This window comes from Bidens hawaiensis, unplaced genomic scaffold, assembly GCF_021521415.1.
Source record: "Bidens hawaiensis isolate Kalapana, Puna unplaced genomic scaffold, B.hawaiensis_p1.1 tig00014406_1, whole genome shotgun sequence".
Taxonomy (NCBI): domain Eukaryota; kingdom Viridiplantae; phylum Streptophyta; class Magnoliopsida; order Asterales; family Asteraceae; genus Bidens; species Bidens hawaiensis.
Window position 1 is genome coordinate 22,606 of NW_027492248.1, and position 8,747 is coordinate 31,352.

The following is an 8,747-nucleotide window of genomic DNA, read 5'->3' on the forward strand; positions in this document are numbered from 1 at the left end:
CACCCATAATCAGAGTCCAACCCATAAATATCACAACCCCAAAGAATATGGTCTTGCAAACACCACGACTGTGCTCTCGAAGCCACAAAAGCATATGTAGATACATCCTCGGCCGAACAGAGACCCAACCCCCCATAACGGATCGGAAGTGATGCCAACCTCCATTGGAGATCCCCAAAGAACGGACCTCCACAAACCACGATGTCCTCAATCGCCCTTCGAAGACCATTGTCAAATATAGAAACAGCTTCCCCCACATACATAGGTTGGCATGTTCTCAAACCGAACAAAAGCTTGGCGACTCCTATACATGAGCGAAGCAAAAGAAGCTCGCATTGAGGAGTGATTACTCACCTGATTAGATGAACGAAACACAAACGATGATGATGTGTGAATGATGAACCCTTCGAGATACACCGACAAGGATTCCCAGTTAAATATGATAATAATATTAGTTATAACGATATAACATGAATTAATAAATTAGGATTTTAATGGGATTTGAATTATGATTCGCAATTAGTAAGATGTTAGTTGAGCGGCTGATTTCTAACATTATAACTATTGAACAATTAATTATACCTAATTATAAATAATATGTAATCAAATTTACAAATAATTAGTTTAGATATAATGTAATATACGACTATGTTAAATTAAATATAAGTACATAAATAATCATTTTTGATGAGGATAATGAGTAATATGTATAAGGAATACTTACTTTTTTCTTGACGGGCATGCTGATGGCAACAACAACTGCATCTGCATCTGATATTGTTTGTTTTGAGTGTTGTTTGCATAATGGAATGCTTCCTCTTTCAACCTTAAAGAGTTCATTAGAAGGCCCTCAATGTGTATGTAACGGTAGACAATTCTCACAAGTACATGGTTCTTGAAGCCACGTGCAAATGAACATAGTTTAAAACCATAAATGTCCACGGTCAACCCTTCAAGATCAAGGAAAGCGTCGCACATCTTTGATATATATATCGATTAATTATCTGTACGGTTTAGGGTAAGACCGATCGATCGACCACAATGTAAATTTCTTCAATATATATATCTAAGGGAATTTGTTATATTATATGAACTCAAATTCTGCATCGTGCTTATCCTCTTATCATATTTGAATACTTAATTACCCGACTTGTTTTGAAATTATAATATTCTTCTTTACTATTTCAAGTAAATACTACTAGTATTTATATTTTTAGAAAATAGTTTTTCTTCTGTATCTTTTATAGGGTGTTGATTTACTTTTTATAAAATAATAATAATAAAATTTATAAAGTTACTCGATAAAAATTTAGAAGTATCATTCCGATCGAATAAATATAAGTACTTAAAACTTACTTGGATATATAGACGATTCAAACTATTATATTTTACGATTGGAAATTAAAATATTTTAAACAGAAAGGTTGTGAATGAGTGTGAATCATTTGACTTCTTATTATTCCATATATTAATTTACAACTTCTTAACAGCTTTAGAGTTGTACTTCATGTTACTATTGTTGTACAAATGGGGTTGTTCCTTTTTGTGAAACATTTTTGAATTCCACCTGTCACTTCACTTCATCAATTCTCCAGCCAATTCACAAAAGAAAATAATATCCAGAGAGAGAGAGAGATTCAAATCCTCTTTGTCTCTTCTCTTTCACCTCAACGATGATGATGATGATGATGATGATGGTGAAGGCAATGACCAATGGTTTCGATTTGATTCGTCTGATGCCTGATTCCATTTTGGAAACCCTTGGCGACGGCGATGCTCTGATTGTTGGCGGATACCATTTTGGAACCCTAGGCGAAGCGTTTGTTTATGGCAGCGATGTGATTTCGTGTTCCATAAGCTAAAATGCGGGTTATCGATTTGGTATGGCTGCCACAGAGAGAGAAGAAGGTATGGCAACATTTGATGTATGACTCGTTTTATTATATGATCTTCCTTCATTATTTAGCCTCATTAGATGCCCTATATACTTACTGAGATGTTCACCATTATATTACAATTGAGATTATCATAAGCCAAAATTATGATTAGATATATGACTATTGTTGGTATGGCGTTTTACAGTGTTGCTCTATTATGACTTTTTACCAATTCATCTTCAATTTCTCTTGCTCTGTTGTGACTTTGAATGTATTTCGTTATCATTCAACTATAATATAGTTTCTTGAATAATTTGAAGGAGTTGACTTTGGCCCGACGATGATGTTTATCTGATGAGCCTGTCTTGTCTTGGATTGGCAACTGAGATGGCTTGGTTGTCGATATAGTTTCTTGAATAATTTGAAGGAGTTGACTTTGGCCCGACGATGATGTTTATCTGATGAGCCTGTCTTGTCTTGGATTGGCAACTGAGATGGCTTGGTTGTCGATATAGTCTCATTATAAATCTAATGGCTTTCATTTATAGTTGTGATGATAACTCAGTGATAGGCATGGCAACTTATGTTGCAGCCATGGTGCGGAGCTGAACCTATGGTGATTCTGCCTCTCAAACCGGTTTATGGATATGATGATGTTCGGTTTTTGCGTCGCAATCTATGTTGTAGCCGTGATGTTGACCTGAGCCTCTTGACTTTACGTTTATTTTTAAATTGCGTCATCATATTTGTTTATGGTTGTCACTTGAATTATTAGAAGGTTTGACTTGACTTTGATTGGACTTTCATAAGTATAATGGTTTATGTATTTGATCAATTTATGGCATTGATGATGTTCGGTTTTTGGTATAGTAATGTATGTTGTAACTGTGATACCAACCTGAGCCTAATCCTAGATTCTTTTACTTAGTCACATACCCGGAAACGTTTACGTAATCTTTAATCCATGTTTTCACCCATGTTGTAATCTTATTATTTTTAACCAAGTTTATTTTAGTTCGTTATGGAAAGTTAATTTTGTGTTTTCTTTTTCGGGTGTCACCACAACCCAGCACATCTCAGTTCGTAGCAAACCAAGTTTTTAGCGAACCAAGTATTAAAGGATTAGATGGGTTCAAGTCAGTCTTTCATTGAATCATTTTCTAGAAGTGGCCCACATATGTTATCCACTTTTCAAAACATGACTTCGTTGGTCAACATGTTTACTTATGTCGAAGTTAAGACACGGGATACGATTCGTTTCACTACATAAGAGAAAAAGGGCTGCATCTGAGTTTGTACAGTTTCTTATGCTGTATGCGTTTGAGTATAGAAACACTATATTCTCATTCTTTACCTTAAACGGGCCAAACTTTGTTATACAAATTGATACCGTTCCGGCTCATTTCTTTTATTTAGATTGGTTTTCCTTTTCCTGCTATGGTTGTAATATTTTTTTGTTTTATGTGTGCTAAATTAGATTTTTAGGTTGTATATTGGTGAAACTGAAGGCGCGGGAATAAGGGTTTTAGATATTGTTTTCTTGGTGCATACCATCTGGAATGGATTAAAATTAGAGATTAGGTTTCTTATATTTCTGGATGTTTAATTCAACTGTTTGATATTGTTTGCTTTATTTGTGGCACTAATTTTCATTTGTTCTGAATGCCTATTATGAGTTTTTAAAAGGATTGTACAGTTTGCTTTGTTTGTGGTTATTTGCATTTCTTTAAAAGTTGATTATGAGTTTTTAACAGAATTATAGAATGCAGCAAACTGTATTGTTGCTTGCAACCTGATCGTTCTAGAAGATTGGAAGTGTTTGGCATACTAGGGTGATTGTTGCAGTTTTGTGTTTAGTATGAGCTTCACGTATGGTTTCACAACCCCCCGCAACGCGGGGGGTCGAAACCCTAGTGTGTCACTAAAGGATATGGACATATATTTCTTACTAGACAAACACAACTATTTGGATTTGAGTCATGGGTAATTACTATTACGTAATAGCCATTTTGCGCTGCAAACCTAGGTGGGTTGATATTGGTAATATGAGTGAAAGATTTGATACAATCGCGGGTCCGAATAAATAAATGAAAAGTAAATGCGGTTAGAGTGGGTGTTCCTTTCCTCATCCACATCTCCTTCTCCGACCGTCTGGCTGGTTCGGGTGTCAAAATAGATCAATTAAAAAAGAGTTATTTTTGTTTAGGCTGGGATGGATTTAGATCAAAAGGGGGCACGGTAAGGGGGGATCCAGTAGCATGTTAACGGGCGGTAATGAGAAAAAGGTGTGGCCAAGGGGCTTTAAAGAGAAAGGGGGCTTTAATGTGGTCGGTAAAGGAGACTTTACCACACGCAAATGAGACGTCGACGATGCGGGTGGTGCTACAATTTAGATTGATTTATTACATTAAATTTTTTTTTTCGTACGAACTCGTTGTAATGGATTTAATATAAATATATAAATATCGTTTTATTTATGTGTTTTGTTGCAATTTTAAAATTGAGCCATTAAGTATAACCGATTGTTGAAACCGAAAAATATTTAAAAAGTTATTTTTTTGAAAAAAAAAATAATCAATAAAAAACAAACAAAATAAAAAAAAGTTATTTGTTTTAAAATATTTCACACTCACACACAATAATTTAAGAATTGTTTATGGATAAACTATTTCTTTTAGATGACATGGAGTAAAAAGGGTAAAACAGCTTATGTGACGTCTCCTAAAAGTTTCAAAAGTCATCCATTTTTTATGGCTTCTAGTTATAACTCACGCCCAACATAGGGGATGTTTGAGATTCCTTATTTTACTTCTTTATAACTTTTCATTAAGTTAATAAGTTACAACATTGTAACTTATGAAACTTTTCCTTTCACAATATAAGAAATTCTAAACACCTTATTATTTTTCAAAAAAGTTTATAAGTTATAAGTTGATGAAAATAAGCAATCCCAAACACCCCCATAAACAATACTGTGATGACTATGTTGAACCGAATATTTTTCTTCCTATAAGGTTTATAACTATCTTACAAAATATAGGAAAGGCAGCATATCATGTAAAAAAGATTACCAAAAGAATAAAATCAATCACAAAGTTTGTAAAAAACCCAACAAACGGTTGATAAATATAAAAGCAATCGTAAACATGGTGAATAATACGCAAGCCTATTATTGTTCAACCACTCAACCATGGTCAAACATAAAAATAAAAAAAGGTGAATTTTGGTTAAGCTGAAAATCAAACCAAGGCAAACTAGTACTAACTCATTATGACCAAACATAGAATCATCATGGTGTGTATATCCATTAAAGGCTTATAGAATCATAATGGTGTGTATATCCATTTGGTCAATTATGGTCAAACATGGTTATCATGCTCAAAATAGTCGATTATAGTTTGTCAGCTATTGGCTGAGGTTGTAAACTGGTTTGGTTCTGTGAAAGTTCGATTTTGCTGGTCAAAAATAAAAAAGAGTTATGCATAGCCAATTGTGGTCAAGCATAGAGAATCATGGCCAACAGTGTTGAAACACAATAACACCCGTTGTAAACAAGATCCTATGATATGAGCTATAATATATTCTCTTTGTTTGTAACAAATAAAGCTATAATATTAATAACTCAAACTTAATCAATTAGTTAGAAGATAATAAAGTCATAATAAAAACATAAAGCTCATATCATATATCATGCTTTTAATGTCTTCTTGTGAGAACTTCAACCAAACATAAACAAAATTGTTGGCCTGCCCAAATTGAGTCATGTTTCTAAATTAACTCTCTCTATCTTAACATTTGGTTTCTAATAGACTATTCTCTCAATAGAAATACATGCAATTCTGGAAATTCATTTTTCCAACATTACATATCTGAAACCTTTTTAGTGCATTATTTTTCCAATTACACCTGTTTGGTAAAGAACTTTTCCAACTACATCTAATTTGACTCATTAGGTCAATCATGGTCCAAAATAGTCAATTAAGATCAAGTTTATACCTAGCCAATCATGGTCAAACATAATCGTGTTTGGTTAAGCATGGTGAATTTTGGTCAATCATTAATTAATCAAAGCAAGGCATAATAGTAACTTACTATTTCCAAACATGACTCATGGTATGTAATCATAAATAGTCAAACAAGAAATACTGATCATCTATATGAAACTGTTGACCGTTTACCACAAATCTATATCAAAACAAAGCATATATGTACGTACATCAGACCATTTTAATAAATTTACAATATGAAACAGACCAACTGAACACAATATCTACATACCACAATTCTTGCAAGAATGAACGCCATGTCCAAGAAACCAAGTTTTAATTTCTTATACCTCTCATCTCAAAATAAAACTATGTAAAAATAGAAGTAGGCTTACTGAAACCGAGCCACATTGCCACACCAACTGCAATAAAACCAATGATACCGAATGGAACCTGAATTGCTGCTATGTTGGTGAAATACCCATGATCATGCCCCTGCTGCAGTAGTTTCTTCTTCTTTTTCTTCCTTTTCTTCTTATCATTATTACTACCACCACCGTCTTCTTCATTATTCTCTGGTGGTTCTTGACGGCTATTTTGAAACCGTAGTTGATCCGATTTAAGCCCTTCGAGAAGTTGAGTAGAAGCTTGAATGAAACTTGTGATTCTTGCCATAAGCATTTCAGCGTCTAGAGGCTCCTCATCTTGTCGGAAATCTCAGGTCTGACGGGAATCATAGGTTCAAAGATATTTGCGTTACCTCAGGCTGGAATGGGTGGTTGTTGGACGTCAGCATCGGCGACGAGGAACTGTTGTTGCTTGATTCGAAGCCTTTCAATGAGAACAGTGGAAAAGTGAAGGTAATTGGTTATGATCTGCATCAACATCTACGTGGTGTGAGAGTATTTCCATTAGAATTCCGAACATGTCTACGCTCCCATTGGAAGGTCTGCCATGATCGAAGAGGTTAAGGGTTTTTATTCGAGCGGTTTAGTTTCTGTTACTTGCAGTTGCAGGTTTGTTGGAAGGTGGAACTAACTCTATTTCCTGTTTGCCCCTGCTTAAATACCCGTTTGTTATTTGAATTTATCACAAAATAGTAAGTAAGGTAAACACAAAATTATTATTATTATTATTATTATTATTATTATTATTATTATTATCTTTTAGCTAGTCATAAGTAACTCATTAGTTAAACTACTAACTAGTATTAAACCTTGAGGAAAGAGTTCAATTAGAATGTAACGAGAAAAAAACACAGTTCACGTTTTACTATTAACCTGTTTGTTTAAAGGGGCCGTGTTCGGTTTAACACGGCGGGTTCACACATTGACCCATTTAAGTTGACTATTGTCTTGAATCCATTCAAGCTATCAAAATTAAGACCAAAAGGCTTAGACAACAACATCGCCTATAATACCAACTTAGCTAATGGGGCGATGTTCGTTTGAACCCAACAAGTTCGCACGTTGACCCTTTTATTGGCGATGGCCTAGTTTAGAAAATCATCGCAACATTAAATAGTCAATAGGTTCACCCATCCATTTATGGTCTTCAACTCGTGTATTAAGAATAAATCTTCTGTCGGAAATGTTTGGGCACACACATTTTACTGTAAATTTAATTAGGAATTTATACATATTTCTTTTCCTTAAGACTAGGATCGTTGGGTGTGGTTCATTCTTCCCCCTTTGGTGGTCCTACGTGAGATTACCATGCAAAGGAAACAGAGGAGATACATCTATTCAAATGATAAAAGGAACCCACAAAAACGAGTTGGTTTGACCGACAAAATAATTGGCAGTTATGTCACCAACTAGCTGTTGTACGTAGAGTAGAACTTTGTTGATCCTATGTTTCTTCAGATGGTATCTTTCCGTCTAGTTTGATACATAAGAGTTGAAAAGACTAAGCATACCATTATGAGACGAGAAAACAATGAAATACTAGTTTTTGACATATACTGAGGTTCGTTTTTAGGGACCTACCTGATGGAAGTGAAGAGCTGATGAAGCTTGGTGACTTTCATTTGGAGACACGGTTGGTAGCTACTGCTTCCGGGTTCATTGTGAGTTCAAACAATAAAGGACGGACAATGTGTGTGTCTAGGGTGGGGGGGGGGGGGGGTATAACATGTGAAGAGTAAAGGGTGGTGGTTAAAACGTTCTGTCTTGGTTTTTAATTCACATGTTTATCATCTATTTTTATAACATATGCATCACGTGTGGGACAATTTTAGCGTTTTCAACTATTACTCATATATTCAATGGTCTTTTCATTTCTATTTTGTATGAGTATTTATCATTTTAATAATATATATATATATATATATATATATATATATATATAAATATAAATATAAGTTTAAGAAAGAAATCAAATTATTGCAAAAAATAAGATAAATGAATATGAGCCACTAGTTTTATTTTAGGTTTTAAATATTTAAAAATAAATAAATAAGATGTAAATGCAACAATAAATGCACACACACTCTCTCTCTCTCTCTCCAATTAATACAACTAATATAACCATAATAAATCTCTCTCTAATTAATATATTTAACTAATTTAACTATAATAATTAAAAAGATAAAAACACTACTTTAGTTTTATTTTTTATTTACACATTCTTCATTTTATTCAATATAAATACAATTTATTCATATAATATTATTCTTTATATTAAAAAAATAATTTTCACTCAATTTATTAGCATGTTTTTTAACACTAAATATCAAAACATAATATATATATTTTTTCAATTGGTATGCCTATAAAAATTATTGTTATAAATAATAAAAAAAATATCATACAAATGTGTCCACTATATGTAAACAATAAATATATAACCTACACAAAGTTATATAACCTACACTTGTTTTGAG